Source organism: Ahaetulla prasina, chromosome 3 (genome assembly GCF_028640845.1).
Source record: "Ahaetulla prasina isolate Xishuangbanna chromosome 3, ASM2864084v1, whole genome shotgun sequence".
Classification (NCBI taxonomy): Eukaryota; Metazoa; Chordata; class Lepidosauria; order Squamata; family Colubridae; genus Ahaetulla; species Ahaetulla prasina.
The window spans coordinates 214,145,421-214,160,039 of NC_080541.1; the positions used below are offsets into that span (position 1 = coordinate 214,145,421).

At 39.6% G+C, this 14,619-nt stretch overlaps 1 protein-coding gene across 4 annotated transcripts in view; it reads left to right on the forward strand.

Moving 5' to 3' along the window:
* PHACTR3 (phosphatase and actin regulator 3) overlaps window positions 1-14,619 on the forward strand; it is a 341,542-nt gene that overhangs the window by 38,350 nt on the left and 288,573 nt on the right. Inside the window, exon 1 of one of the 4 annotated variants that reach the window (XM_058174778.1) lies at window positions 923-1,002. The exons of the other annotated variants lie outside the window; for them this stretch is intronic. The gene's annotated coding sequence lies outside the window, so the exon portion shown is untranslated. Of the gene's footprint in view, window positions 1-922; window positions 1,003-14,619 lie in introns of those variants that run through there. 4 annotated transcript variants of the gene reach the window in all.

The following is a 14,619-nucleotide window of genomic DNA, read 5'->3' on the forward strand; positions in this document are numbered from 1 at the left end:
CAAATGCAACAGGATAGGTGTCTTCTCATCCTTTCTTAACCTCCGTATACCCGCCAGATGTGTTACTAGGATGTGGTGATGTGTAGGTCATTTTGGCAGCAATGTTTCGCTCAAAATCCAGTAAGATGCCTCAAAGCTTTGCTTCTTTGCAGATTTTCCAGTTTCCTCTTGTACTACGAGGGTTCAGTAAATTGCTTGATACTTAATGCACCAAAGCAGGGGGTCTGCAACCTTGGCAACTTTAAGCCTGGTGGACTTCAACTCCCAGAAGTCCCCAGCCAGCTTTGCAAAGCTGGCTGGGGAATTCTGGGAGTTGAAGTCCACCAGGCTTAAAGTTGCCAAGGTTGCAGACCCCTGCACCAGAGGACCAAAAACTAGTTCTGATTGAACCAGCTTCTCCTTGAGGGAATCAGGATGGTATGTCTACATGTTCCAAAAAAAATACACACTTTTTAGCGCTGGATCAACTCCTGTCAGAGTACAGATAGTCCTCAACTTACAATCATTCATTTAATATAAATAATCACTGAATAATGACTTATAAACGGTCCTTGGACTTACAACCATTGCAGCAATCACACAGTCATAGGATTAAAGTTTGGGTCTTGGAAACCAGCATGTATTTATGACAGTTGCAGTGTCCTGGAGTCATGTGATTTCCATTTGCAAACTTCCCAGCTGGCTTTCGACAGGCAAAGTCAGTGGGGAAGCTGGATTCATTTAATGACCTCATGAGTCACTTAACCGCCTGCACTAATTGACTTAACGGTGATGGTAGAAAAGGTTGCAGAATTGGACATGACTCGCTTAACAACTGCTTTACTTAGCTATAGAAATTCTGGTTCCAGTTGTGGTCATAAGCCGAGGATACCTGTAGAGATATCTGTACTTTGGCCTTTTTTCTTTTTCTTCTCCAGCAGCCCCTTCGCTTCTTAAAAAGATTCCTCCCCAAATTGAAGGATCTGCTGAATGGGCTGAGGCAGAGGAAGCAACAAGGAACAGGTAAAATTTGAGCAGAATTAAATTCTACAAGCCAGGTTCTCCTGCCCCAAATTCTGTAACTATTTCCCCTTTACCTCTGTTTCTTTCTGTTATACCCCAGATCATAGATCAGGCACCTTCTGTTTCCACAGAAACTATTTGGGAGAGCTAGAAACAGAGATGAGATAATCAATCCCTTTTAATTGCTTGCACATTGATTTGAATCAATTTTCCCTTTTTTTCCAATAACGTTCTTCCTCATTAAAAACATTCTTCTGTTGGAAAGATGTGAATTTAGCCGTACATGACACCTGCATCTTTCTCCTCTGTGCTTGAAATTAAAAACAAAACCAGGGCACTGAGATTGTTATGCAACTGCAGTTAGATTTCGTGTTATCGATTGATCAATTTTTATTATGGTCACAGAATGAAGTAATTTCCAACTGTTCGAATAAATTTTGTTTTTCCACGGACTAAGTTTATTACTACCTACTTGGGTCTGGGTCACAACAACCCCTATGATGGTGAACCTATGGCACACGTGCCTGAAGTGGCATGTGGAGCCCGTTCCTCTTCCGGGTTTCTGGCGCTCATGCGCATGCGACAATCAGCTGGCTGTTGTGTGTGTGGTAGTGCCAGAAACCGGAAGAGCTGGTCTTCTGTTTTTTGACGTAAGCATGCACGCCAGCCAGCTGATCGGCATGTGTGCATGCGTTGCAGTAACCGGAAGACTTGCTGGACGGTGCCAAGCATATGCTGGAAATCAAAAGTACCTTATTGGGTGTGCACATGCTCCCTGGGCAGCTCCTCCTCCTGCTTGCAGCCCTGACAGGCATGTGCGGGAAGTGGTCCCTTTTGGGCACTCGATGCCGAAAAGGTTCACCATCACTGCCCTGCTCCATTCCTTACCAATGGCTGTCCAATCTCTTCTTACAAACCTCCAATCATGGTGCACCCACAATTTCTAGAGGCAAGCCATTCCAATGATTAATTGTTCCCCTTCTTGTTATCTCTCCTATTCTTCAAGTATCTATGGAGATTCTCAATCATCCAGGTCGTGGTTGTCCCAAAGGTGCTTTTTCAAGAGGCAACTGAACTTTCTGGGGTTGTGGGTTTGTTTTTTTTTGAAGAGGTTTCGCTGAAGAGCTGAAGAAGCTTCTTGAATGAGAAGCGAAACGTCTTCAAAGAAAAACCATAAAGTCCAGTTGTCTCTTGAAAAAGCACCTTTGGGAATATTCTTCAAGTGCTATATAGAACAGGGCTCTCCAACCTTGGCAACTTTAAGACTTGTGGACAATTTAAAGACTTGTGAAGTTGAAGTCCACAAGTCTTAAAGTTGCCAAGTTTGGAGACCTCTCCTAGAGAATGCTGAGGATGTCTCATTGATCATGCTCCGTGGGTGATGTAACTCAGAGCCATTTGAGATGAATATCTGGAGCTATTCATTCCGTTGAACTTATCTTACAAGAGTGTTGTGAAAACAAAAGGAGGATTGAATGTTTCATTCTGATTTTCCTGTCTGCTGATGCAAGAGCGGTATAAAAATTTAATTAATAAATAATAAATAAATAAACTAGAGTTGGTCTCAAATTTAGAGAGGCATCTGAAATACTTGTACTATTTTTTGCTGTGCATCACAGGAATAGCTCCTCTTAATGTTTTGCTCTTCTAGCTGGCCCGATTTCACGTTTGAGTATTGCAATCCTACTCACATCTCTTAAAACGTTTCTGTTATCTCCCCATATTTTACCATCATCTACTCCAAAAATGGCACAGTATTGGCGTTTTACAGCTTCATGTGCTACTTGCAAAGCAAGAATGGCAAAGTTCTTCTAATGACCAGTTTCAATCCTTTTCAAATGGGTTGGTGAAACGGTGAATGATATATTCATTCTTTGGAGGGGAGGGGATAGGTAATCACCTATCAATGATTTTAGCTGGACTGCAGTGATCAAGTTGGGTGACCATATATATTTGATAAGAATATAGAGTGCAGTACTGCAGGCTACCTGACTGCCAGCAGCCTGAAATCTGGCAGTTCAAATCTCACCAGGCTCAAGGTTGACTCAGCCTTCCATCCTTCCAAGGTTGGTAAAATGAGGACCCAGACTGTGGGGGGCAATATGCTGACTCTGTAAACTGCTTAGAGAGGGTTGTATAGCTGTATCTAAGTCTAAGTGCTATTGATGTAAGTAAATGGAAATCAAGGTCTTGTTGACCACATTTTATCCATTTTCAGCCTTCTATGTACGGCCACAATTGAGCCCAAAATTTCCTTTACTAAGTGAGACAGTTGTTAAGTGAGTTTTTCCCTGTTTTAAGACCTTTCTTGCCACAGTTGTTAAGTGAATCACTGCAGCTGTTAAGTTAGTAACACATGGTTGTTAAGTGAATCTGGCTTCCCCAGTCATTTTACTTGTCAGCAGGTTGCAAAAGGTGATCAAATGACCCTGGGACACTGGAACCATCATAAATACATGCCAGTTGCCAAGTGTCTGAATTTTGATCATGATTGTTGCATCAATCATGCAATAATCATAAGTGTGAGAAATGGTCATAGGTCATTGCCTACGTACCTTTGAACGGTCACTAAACAAACTGTTGTAAGTTGAGCATTACCTGCATGAAAACCATACACCTTAAAAGCTGAAGGACAATACAATTCATGAACTCTAATGATGTATTGGTAGTTTACTGATCCCTGCAGTCTTCAGAGGGTCAAGATTTGGGGAAGTGACAGTATGACATATTGAAAAAGTGAAAGGCTCTAACAATAGCACAAAGGCCTCAATTACCTGGCAGTAGACAAATAACTCATCCATTCTGTTTCACTCTCTTGTTATTAATTAGCTCTCCTCTAACCAATGCATACAATCAATTAAGCCTCTGCGCAGATGTTCGCCTTTGTCTTCACATCCCATTAGCTGACAGTAAGTTTTCTTATTCTAATTAAACAGAGGAGCTGGGCTCTTTGCAGTTAAATGTGCTAAACAGACCTTGCTGAGTTTGCTTTGCCATTGTGTGGTTCATTTATTTATTTTGAAGATTTATATGCCTACCCATATTATAAAATATAACTCTGGGTGACTGACATACACTGAAATAACTCAACAAAAATAAAATAATCACCAACCGCCAAGGTGTCATGATACTCCCATCTGAATATATACATTTCCTTACACTATACACATACGTATGTTATGTTGTAGAATAGAATAAAATAACAGAGTTGGAAGGGACCAATATAGAATATATAGAATAACAGTATATGGAAGGGACCAATATAGAATATATAGAATAACAGAGTTGGAAGGGACCTTGGAGGTCTTCTAGAAATATACATTCTAGAATGTATATTTCTATATTTCTACATGTTTAGCAAATGCCTATAATATGTATACACTCCCATTTGAATACATTGCTGAGCTCAACACTCATCTGGATAGCATTATAAACTTTCTTTGCAACTCATGAGAAGCACTATTCCATTATTTGGTTCACAACGTGGTTTCCAAAGAATTCTCCTTCCCAGCTCTAGAAAAATAATAATAGACCATCATGGCTGCATTTGTACAATATTCATACATATATCAAGCAAAAACTTAGCAGATGTATTTGCAAAGCCAACTAAGCTTGGTTATGGTTTTGATGATTTCAGATCACCTGGTTATTTCAGTGTGTTATGGGGAAAAAAAGGATTGATTCAGTAAATACGTAGATTAAGCATGAATAATTGTAACTATTTTGCATGGAAGATGGGAACTGGGATTTAAGGATATGGTATATAAAGCATTTTCCTTCCAGTATCAGGAAACTATCTGCTATCAGCTTGAGATTGTGGGCATTGCTTTAAGATACTTTAGGTTTATTATAAATTGCTGATACTTCTAAGTTGTCTGTGATAGTATTATGGACCAAATTATAATTAGAATTCTTTACTGGCCAAGTGTGATTGGACACACAAGGAATTTGTCTTCGGTGCATAAGCTCTCAGTGTAAAAAACACATTCATCAAGAATCATAAGATACAACACTTATTGATAGTCATAGGATACTAAATAAGCAATTAAAATTATACTAGGAAACTAAATAAAACAATATAAATTGTAAAGATGCAAGCAAGAAGGTTATAGTCAAAAGTAGAAAAGGAGATAGATAATAGGAAGGATGACAAGAATAATAGTAATACAATCTTAGTAAAGAGTTTGACAGTTTTGTGGGAATTAAGTTGCTTAGCAGAGTGATGGCATGCGGGAAAAAGCTGTCCTTGTGTCTAGTTGTTCTGGTGTGCAGTGCTCTATAGCATCGTTGTTGTTTTTTTTTTACATTTATACCCCGCCCTTCTCCGAAGACTCAGGGCGGCTTACAGTGTATAAGGCAATAGTCTCATTCTATTTGTATATTTTTACAAAGTCAACTTATTGCCCCCCCAACAATCTGGGTCCTCATTTTACCTACCTTATAAAGGATGGAAGGCTGAGTCAACCTTGGGCCGGGCTCGAACCTGCAGTAATTGCAGGCTACTGTGTTCTTAATAACAGGCTTTACCAGCGTGAGCTAAACCGGCCTTGAAACCGGTTTTGAGGGTAGAAGTTGAAACAATTTATGTCCAGAATGTGAGGGGTCTTTTTCTGTGTAAGAAATGGTGTAATACTGAAAATATTCTGATGGAGTTCCATATGTTGGGTCAGCAACTTGTCCCTGATAAGACAAAAAAATAAAGTTGATTTGTAGACGGAGCTAGCAAAAGGAAGGGTGAGAAAAAGGAACTATCCATGGTACTGAACTTCTAGCTTCCAACCACTGATTTTCTGCACAACTTTAGATTCAACAGAATCAGTAGATGTTAAGTCCCTTTGTAGATACACCTTTGCATCTCCCTGGACTTTCTATTGTACATACTACAAATATCTCATTAACTGACATGAGATGTATTATAAATGTCCGAGGAAGAAATTATGTTAGAGATTGTCTCTCGTGTCATTTCTATGTTCAGCTGAATGTGTCATCTTAAATATTCCAATCTTATAACAGAGAGATTTTCTTTGCGATTGCTCTTAAATTCATCTTTGCCAGAACATTTTCCCATGCTATCTTATTGTGAAAGGATGAGCAAAAGCTTATTTTAGCTGTATATTTCCAAATGTGTTTGTTAAAAATGTTTTTGCTTTAGACAATTGCTGCTCTTGTAGATAAAGGGGATTATAAATCTAATAAATGCATGCAGAATATTTTTTTTTCAAGAATAAAACATACAATTCTATGGAAAAGTATAAGTTCCTTTTCAGACTGTCTGGATTTGTCTGTATTTTTGCCACTGAATGTTATTAGAGTTTTGTTTATCTTTTGTGATGTATCAAAAGAATTTTCAGAAATGCATCACCTTAGCTGTTGGAGCTTATTTCATCTATTTCATAATCCAAAAGGGAGAAAAATGTTCATTAAACATTAATGTATAATGGAGGAAAGACTCTACATAAAATGTTTTAAGGGGCTTTGGACAAGTTCATTAAGGACTTTTGTTGTTGTTGTTAGTTGCGAAGTCGTGTCCGACCCATCACGACCCCATGCACAATGTTCCTCCAGGCCTTGCTTTCCTCTGCCATCATCTGGAGTCCATTTAAACTCATGCCTACTGCTTCAGTGACTCCATCCAGCCACCTCATTCTCTGTCGTCCCCTTCTTCTTTTGCCCTCAATCTTTCCCAGCATTAGGCTCTTCTCCAGTGAGTCTTTCTTTCTCATTAGGTGGCCAAAGTATTTCAGTTTCACCTTCAGGATCTGGCCTTCTAAAGAGCAGTCAGGGTTGATCTCCTCTAGAACTGACTTGTTTGTTCGCCTTGCAATCCAAGGGACTTGCAGGAGTCTTCTCCAGCACCAGAGTTCAAAGGCCTCAATTCTTTGGCGCTCAACCTTTCTTATGGTCCAACCTTCACAGCCATATATTGCAACTGGGAAAACCATAGCCTTGACTATATACACTTTTGTTGACAAGGTGATGTCTCTGCTTTTTAGTACGCTGTCTAGATTTGCCATAGCTTTCCTCCCCAGAAGCAAGCGTCTTTTAATTTCTTGGCTGCAGTCCCCATCTGCATATTGGCTGTGTTTACATTGGTTGCAACGCCCTGGGGTCACATGATAATCATACTGAGTTGCGGTGGTGCAGTGGTTAGAGTGCAGTACTGCAGGCTACTTCTGCTGATCACTGGCTGTCTGCAATTTGGCAGTTCGAATCTCACCAGGTTCAAGATTGATTCAGCCTTCCATCCTTCTGAGGTGAGTAAAATGAGGACCCAGATTGTTGGGGGCAATAGGCTGACTCTGTAAAACCGCTTAGAGAGAGCTATAAAGCATTGTGAAGCGGTATATAAGTCTAAGTGCTATTGCTATTTGAAAACTTTTCATCCAGTTTCTGACAAGCAAAGGCAATTTGGGAAGCTGGATTCATTTAACAATGACATGATCCTCTTAAACCACTACAGTGATTTGCTTAACATCCATGGCAAAAAAAAAAGGTCATAAAATCAACCGTGACTCACTTAGCAACAAAAAGTCTGCTCCCTGTTGTGGTTGTAAATTGAGGACTGCCCTTATGCAGTGAAAGGAAGGTTTTGCTTATATGAATCTCATGACTAATTTAAGAAGCAAAATGGTGCTTCTTTCAATACTAGGCTGGTTATACAGCACTGGGGTATTGCATCAAATAACTCATTGTCCTTATTCATAGAACATGTATGTGTTAGTGGGTGTTTCTGCCTATCTGCCTTGCTTGGAGATCTGCCTATCTCCAAGCAAGTTAAAATACTATGACTATTTAAATAGTAGGCATGTAAAGTTTTCAGTGTACCTTGACTTTTATGTGTGTCATAAAATATCGGTTTCCCTCACACCTTTTTGGTTGCATATCAGAAAGAATTTGGGCAGCCTTAGTCTGTCTTGTATGGTTAAAAACCTTCAAGTCTGATTAGTTTTCTACCAATAAAGGCTGGATTAAATAAAACTTTTCTGTCTCTCCTTCTCTCCCCCCCTTTTTTTATTTCTTTGTTTCTCCATTTTTCTTGTTATAGAACAATGCAAATTATGACTGTGTTGCTAGCATTATGCAACTTGCAAAAGGTAACTCGCATGCAGGCAAACCAGAAAAACCAATATTTTTGAAAAATGACAGAATCCAGGAAAGCAACTCGTATTTCCAATAAAAACAAGAAATAAAAATGATATTTTAAATCCCCCTAAAAGCTAAGTAACCAAATACAGCCACTGAACTGACCAAGCTCAAAGATTGTACTTCCTCATATGAATTTATCCTACTATTCAGATAATTATTTCAGGGTCCATCATCTTACAGCTGTTACTTGTTCAAAAAAGTTTTTTTTTACAGCAACTGCAACATAAATTCTCTTTTCTTGTTTATTTGAAATAGGCTTTGGTATTTTCCCCCCCAAACTTGAACCCTTTTTTATAATTTCTAAAAATTGTAATTTCTAATTTTTCCACCAACATTGGCAAGTTTATTTCAGTTTTGTGCTTTGATGTTGTAAACTCTCTGAGTTATTTCTACTCTTTCCATTTGCATCTCTTTAGTTATATTATTCCCTGTCATGGGAATAAAGTTTTTAAAAGACTAGATTCACATGTATAAGGAAAAGAATTTAAGCCAAGCTTAGGCTCGATTGCACTTTTTCGTTCTTTTCTGTTGTTTTGTCAAATTCACAGATAATAAAAGTAATTTTACAGAGGCTTTAGCATTTAGATCATTTTAGTCCTTCAGATCAACAACAACACAGAGATAAAAGCAAAACATTGACAGCAGCATCCTAAATATTTGCCAGTATTAGCACATGCACAGTTGAATAAATCAACAAATAACACACAGTCCGTATTCAAAGGCTGAAGGCAGAGAGTGCCAGCTAAATGTAGGCAGCTGTTGTTTAATCTTACAAAACCAATTTGGCAAGAGTGCCTCCCAGCTCCCAGTGATTTGCACTACCATTCAGGACTACATTCATTTCCATAAATCACAATTAATCAAAAGCCACACATATAAAATCGGAAGGACAGTCTCCCATTGTGTGGGAAAACTCATTAAGTGCAGACCACTCGGAGGCTGGCAAGGACGATTTCCTGAGCTGCCATAGCAAGAAAAAAAGCCATGATCAGTGTACGTCTTGTTTCACAAGACGACATCAATAAAAAGATGAAGGTTAAGGCTGTTGATAGAGCATTCGCTCTGCCTGGACCAAGTCTGAAGTCCAGCCTTTGGCAGCATTAGGAAGAAGAATCATAGGTAGCCGGTGAGAGAAAAGTTCTTTCCCTGCACGCAAAACAGAAGAATGACTTCCAGCCCGAGTTTGGCAACAGAACAGAATATTTGTAGCTCATGATTGAACTGTGGGATCCTTGGTGCTTTCTGAGCTTGGTTGTTTCCTTGCAGACATTTCATGACCCAACTAGGTAACATCATCAGTGCATCACTATGAGCATCCTAGATCAGGGGTCTCCAACCTTGGCAACTTTAAGCCTGGAGGACTTCAACTCCCAGAATTCCCCAGCCAGCTTTGCTGGGAGTTGAAGTCCTCCAGGCTTAAAGTTGCCAAGGTTGGAGACCCCTGTCCTAGACCACGGGTCTCCAAACTTGATAACCTTGTGGACTTCAGCTCCCAGAATTCCCCATTCTGGGCTGGGGAATTCTGGGAGCTGAAGTCTATAAGTCTTAAAATGCAAGTGTGGGGATCTTTGTCCTAGATCAAGCCAACTCCAAAGAAGCCAGAAAATTCCTGGTGGCCTGGCATTCAAACAAATCGGCCATCAACAGACACGCAGAGATAGACAACATCTATATATCTCCCAAAATAAACAAAAATAAACAAAAACAGCAAAAGACCCCTTTGCCAGCAATCAACGCCCATGTGAGCAGAGATTAACACTAGACCAGAGATCAAAAGTAAATAATGCCCCAATCAAGGAACTATCAACATAGACAAACAAGCTAACAGTAAACAACAGCTTAATCAAAGAACCACCAAGGCTACTCCCACCAACACTCACAGGGCAAGCCACTAGTATATAAAAATAAGAGCAAAGCCCACTCCCTTCTAGCACTGATGATATTACCTGGTTTGGTAAAGAAATGTCTGAAAGAAAACAACCCAACTCAAAAACACCAAAGACCCCCAAGTTGGCAATGTTGAGTGGTGAATTCCATTTATATCTATATATTTATTTACATATGAAAATTTGAGACCACTCATCTCTTTACTGTATAACGTTCAACTGATGTCTGGTACTCCTTGGCTAAGCAGGAAAGGAAGCAACATCTGTGAAGAGATGGGGGAAAAAACAAACTATCTTCAGAAGGAAATATGAACAAATGCTGTTTCTCAAGAGAAGATATTAGTGCATTGTAGATTAGCAATTCCATCTTTTCCATCAAGGTTACTTTAGATGCTTACCTATGCAAAATAACAGATAATAAATGGATTTGCTATATTGAATCGTATAGATGGGAAGTGTTGTGGTCCGCCAGCAGCCTGCAGAGCTGGCAACAAAGTCAGACAGTGATGAGGCTGAGGAAGAACATGGGCCAGTCCTGGAGGCTGTCGAAGGCTGGATAAGGGCTCTGCGTCAGAGGCGAGGTGGGGCCAGGGCCATCAGGGAGTGATGTGCAGACTCCAGAGCCTCCACAGGCAGACAGTAGTGAGGCAGAGGAATCGGAGGAGCCTATTCCTAATGCATGCATGAGAAGAGCTGCCAGAAGGCAAGAGCAGCTAAACCAAAGAGGATGACTCGGGAATAGGGCCAAGAGATGACTGGCCCCTCCCATAAGGCTTAAAAGACCAGCAACGGTGTTTGGGCTCTTTGCCAGAAAACAACATTGATAGCTTTGTCTTGTTGCATTTGTTTCATATCGGCATCTTCTGAACTTTTGCCTTTGGCAGTTTGCCTGATTGGACCAAGGTTGGTGATAAGGCTGAGGAATTGTGTTGAGAGGAATTTGCTTTAATCTAGTTTGGACTATGCTGAGAATGAGTTAATTCTCAGCTGTTCTAATAAAGTTTGTTTATTTTTACACTGACTGAGTTTCCTACTACCTACTTGGGCCTGGGACGTAACAGGAAGGACCAGTTTGTCACTGTGGTGTTTTCTTTGCCCAACACACAATTAAACTGTGTCACTTAATATTATTGAATGTGATTATCGTTTTTGAAAAGCTTGTGAATCACTTGGTCTTATTTAGTTAGCCACTCCATAAAACAGAATGCTGGACTAGATGAGGTTTTAGCTTGATTCATGACTTCTTGTGATCTAACTTATTTACCATTCTTAAAAGAGGCATAGAAAGAAGAATCAGATAGACAAAGGACAAACTTAGTGATCCACAAAGATCAAGAAACAGACAAATGGGAGATTATGAAAAAGAAATCATCTTTTTTTGCTACGGAAGACTAAAATGATTACCTATGAACTATAACCCACCTGTTATGACTGGCTTCCATTAACATTCCTATTATTGACGAATGCCTTGCATTTCTGAATGTATTTCCATCTCTGTGTAGGTACTACAATATTTCCCGCTGAGTTGTAAAATAATAGATTGGCCTGCTTATTGTCTCTTGTTAGTATGCGCTCTGGGGCAGCAGCAGGAACCCATGTTAAATGAGCAGAACTGTCTTTCTCAGTTCCCATCACAGTTGGTCTCTGAATTAAGCATTGGCTTAATGAGGAAGAAGCTCTCACAAAAGTAGAGTTATCTAAAACCTCTTCCTTTCATTTTTGTCTAGACTCTTTGTCCTTTTCCATCATGAAGATATAGGAGAATTGCGTGCAGAAGTGTTTGGTTTGGGTATGTGTGTGTAATATAAAAAGTCATGATAATGCCACAACCATGTGATCAAAGCCTCACCTCTTTTGTATGTGCATCACAATTGTGACACTTAAAAAAAGGGCATGACTTCAACTGACCATCTCATAGATGCTCCTGGTTGCAGAACATCCTTGACAGAAGAATGAATCCTAGACCTACCATGAGTCCTGACTTACTTTTATAGTAAGTTTATTAAAAAAATAAATGGGTTTCCAATCAACAATCTCTACAAAGCAGATATGTAAGCCCTTCTAGGTAGACCAGATCAGAAAACAAACACCAGCAAAAATGCCAGAAGTTGATATACTGTGTTTCCCTGAAAATAAGACCGGGTCTTTTATTAATGTTTGCTCCAAAAGATGCATTAGGGTGTCAGGCCTGGAAGCCATATTACCTTGGTGCCTTCAGGATCCAGGCCTGCCACAATCCTACCGTGGGAAGTTGGGAGGGGGGATTGTATGAGTGAAGTAGAATTAGTCATAATAAAACTTTGCAGAGGAGTTCAAGACCATGGTGTCCGACAGCTGGGCTGAGAAGAAAATGGAGGTTGTCTTCTATACATGAAGGAACTGATTGGAGCAGTGGTGGACATATGGGAGAAGTGGGCAAGGTCTTGAATTTTCTTTTGGGTGAAGAAAACCCAGAAGCTCTCAAATTTGGGTTTTCCCAGATGTGCCAATATGACATCTTTAATAAAAGTTAGCTTTGAGGAATTGCAAGTCTCAGAGTTTGATTTCATTGGGGGTGTTACTTGGGCTTATTTTCTGTTTAGGTCTTACTTTTGGGGGAGTGTACTCATCTGGCTGACAATCTTAACTGGGGCTTATTTTGGGGTAGGGCTTATATTATGAACATCCTGAAAAATCATGCTAGGACTTATTTTCCAGTTGGGTCTTATTTGCATGGAAACAGGGTAGTTATATCTTAAAAGCCTGGCTGAGTTTTTCTTTCCCTCCCTCTTATACTTAGGAGAGTCAAGGGAAGTCGGTCTTGAGCTTTTTTCTCACCCCTTCCTGTCTTTCTGGGCTAAATTGATGCTTTTGTTACAAGTTGGTGCAAACTCGCTTCAAGGCTTTGCTTTCTCAAGTTAGTTTTTCATTTCAGCCATTCCTGGATGGCAGCTGTAACATAGCAGCCGAGAGTGAGCTGTGAATCAAGAGTTCCATTTCTCACAGCTCACCGCTATCTCCAGGCAAATGAACAAAATAATGTTGACTTATCCTAGTGGATTGCTACAGGAAAAGCTGAGACAGTGAGTGCAGGGTAAATGGTGAGAAACTGCTCTGTAAATCTTGCATTGTAAGCCACAACTAATCTGTGTATAAGTGTTAAGCCAGCTAAGATGCTAGTTAAGGAGTAAGAACTGAAATATAGAATAGAATAGAATTTATTGGCCAAGTGTGATTGAACACAGAAGGAATTTGTTTTGGTGCATATGCTCTCAGTGTACATAAAAGAAAAAAATACCTTCATCAAAGGTACAACATTTACAACATAAATGATGGTCATAGGTTGCAATTTAACCCTTAATGATAGCAACAAAAAGTTACAGTCATACAGTCATAAGTGGAAAGAGATTGGTGATGAAAACGATGAGAAGATTAATAGTAGTGTAGATTTAGTAAATAGTTTGACAGTGTTGAGGGAATTATTTGTTTAGCAGAGTGATGGTTTTAGGGAAAAAACTGTTCTTGTGTCTACTTGTTCTGGTGTGCTATGCTCTATAGCATCGTTTTGATGGTAGGAGTTGAAACAGTTTATGTCCAGGATGTGAGGGATATGTAAATATTTTCATGGCTCTCTTCTTGATTCGTGCAGTATACAGGTCCTCAATGGAAGGCAGGTTGGTAGGAATTATTTTTTCTGCAGTTCTAATGATCCTCTGAAGTCTGTGTCTTTCTTGTTGGGTTGCAGAACCAAACCAGACAGTTATAGAGATGCACAATTCATGAGAGACAACTTGAAAACTGGCATACAAGCTGCAGGTGTTGCATAGTGATACAGATGAACTACTTTTAACTGATTTTTAAAAGAAATTCCATCCGTCCAACTGTCTGTCTGTCTGTCTGTCTGTCTGTTTGTCTGTCTATCTATCTATCTATCTATCTATCTATCTATCTATCTATCTATCTATCTATCTCTCTCTCTCTCTCTCTCTCTCTCTCTCTCTATCTATCTATCTATCATCTCTTTCTCTTTATCACCTTCCCATTTTTATTATTTGTATAAATAATGTAAGGCAACAAATCTTCCTCCTCTTATTTTCCCCACAACAACCACCCTGTGATGTGGGTTGGACTGAGAGAGTGTGACTAGCCCAAAATCATACAGTTGGTTTTCATAGCCAAGGCAGGACTAGAACTTGCAATCGCCCAATGATTAACCAAAATCATTCCACCAATCGGCTTTCATGCCTAAAATGGGCTAGAACTCAGTCTCTTGGTTTCTAGCCTTAAGCACTCATCCAAAGATGCTTTAGCTTCTCTATTTATGCCTTGCCTGAGCTACAGTAGTAATAATACTTCAATCTCAGATGTTAAAAATACTTTTGCATACATAAAATTCCAGCTTTAATCTTCCAGAAATCCAGAGAGAATTGAGTCTGAGAATTGAAAAATTGAGTCCCAGAAAGAGGTTGCCCATCTGCGTAATATGTAATAATACATATTGGGAATCAATTCTATGCTAAAGTAACTTCATCTAGTTAGACCCATCCTTTACAGAGGGTGGCTAATCATTTGGTTCAAATCCAGTTTTATATGTTCAAGCGGCCTC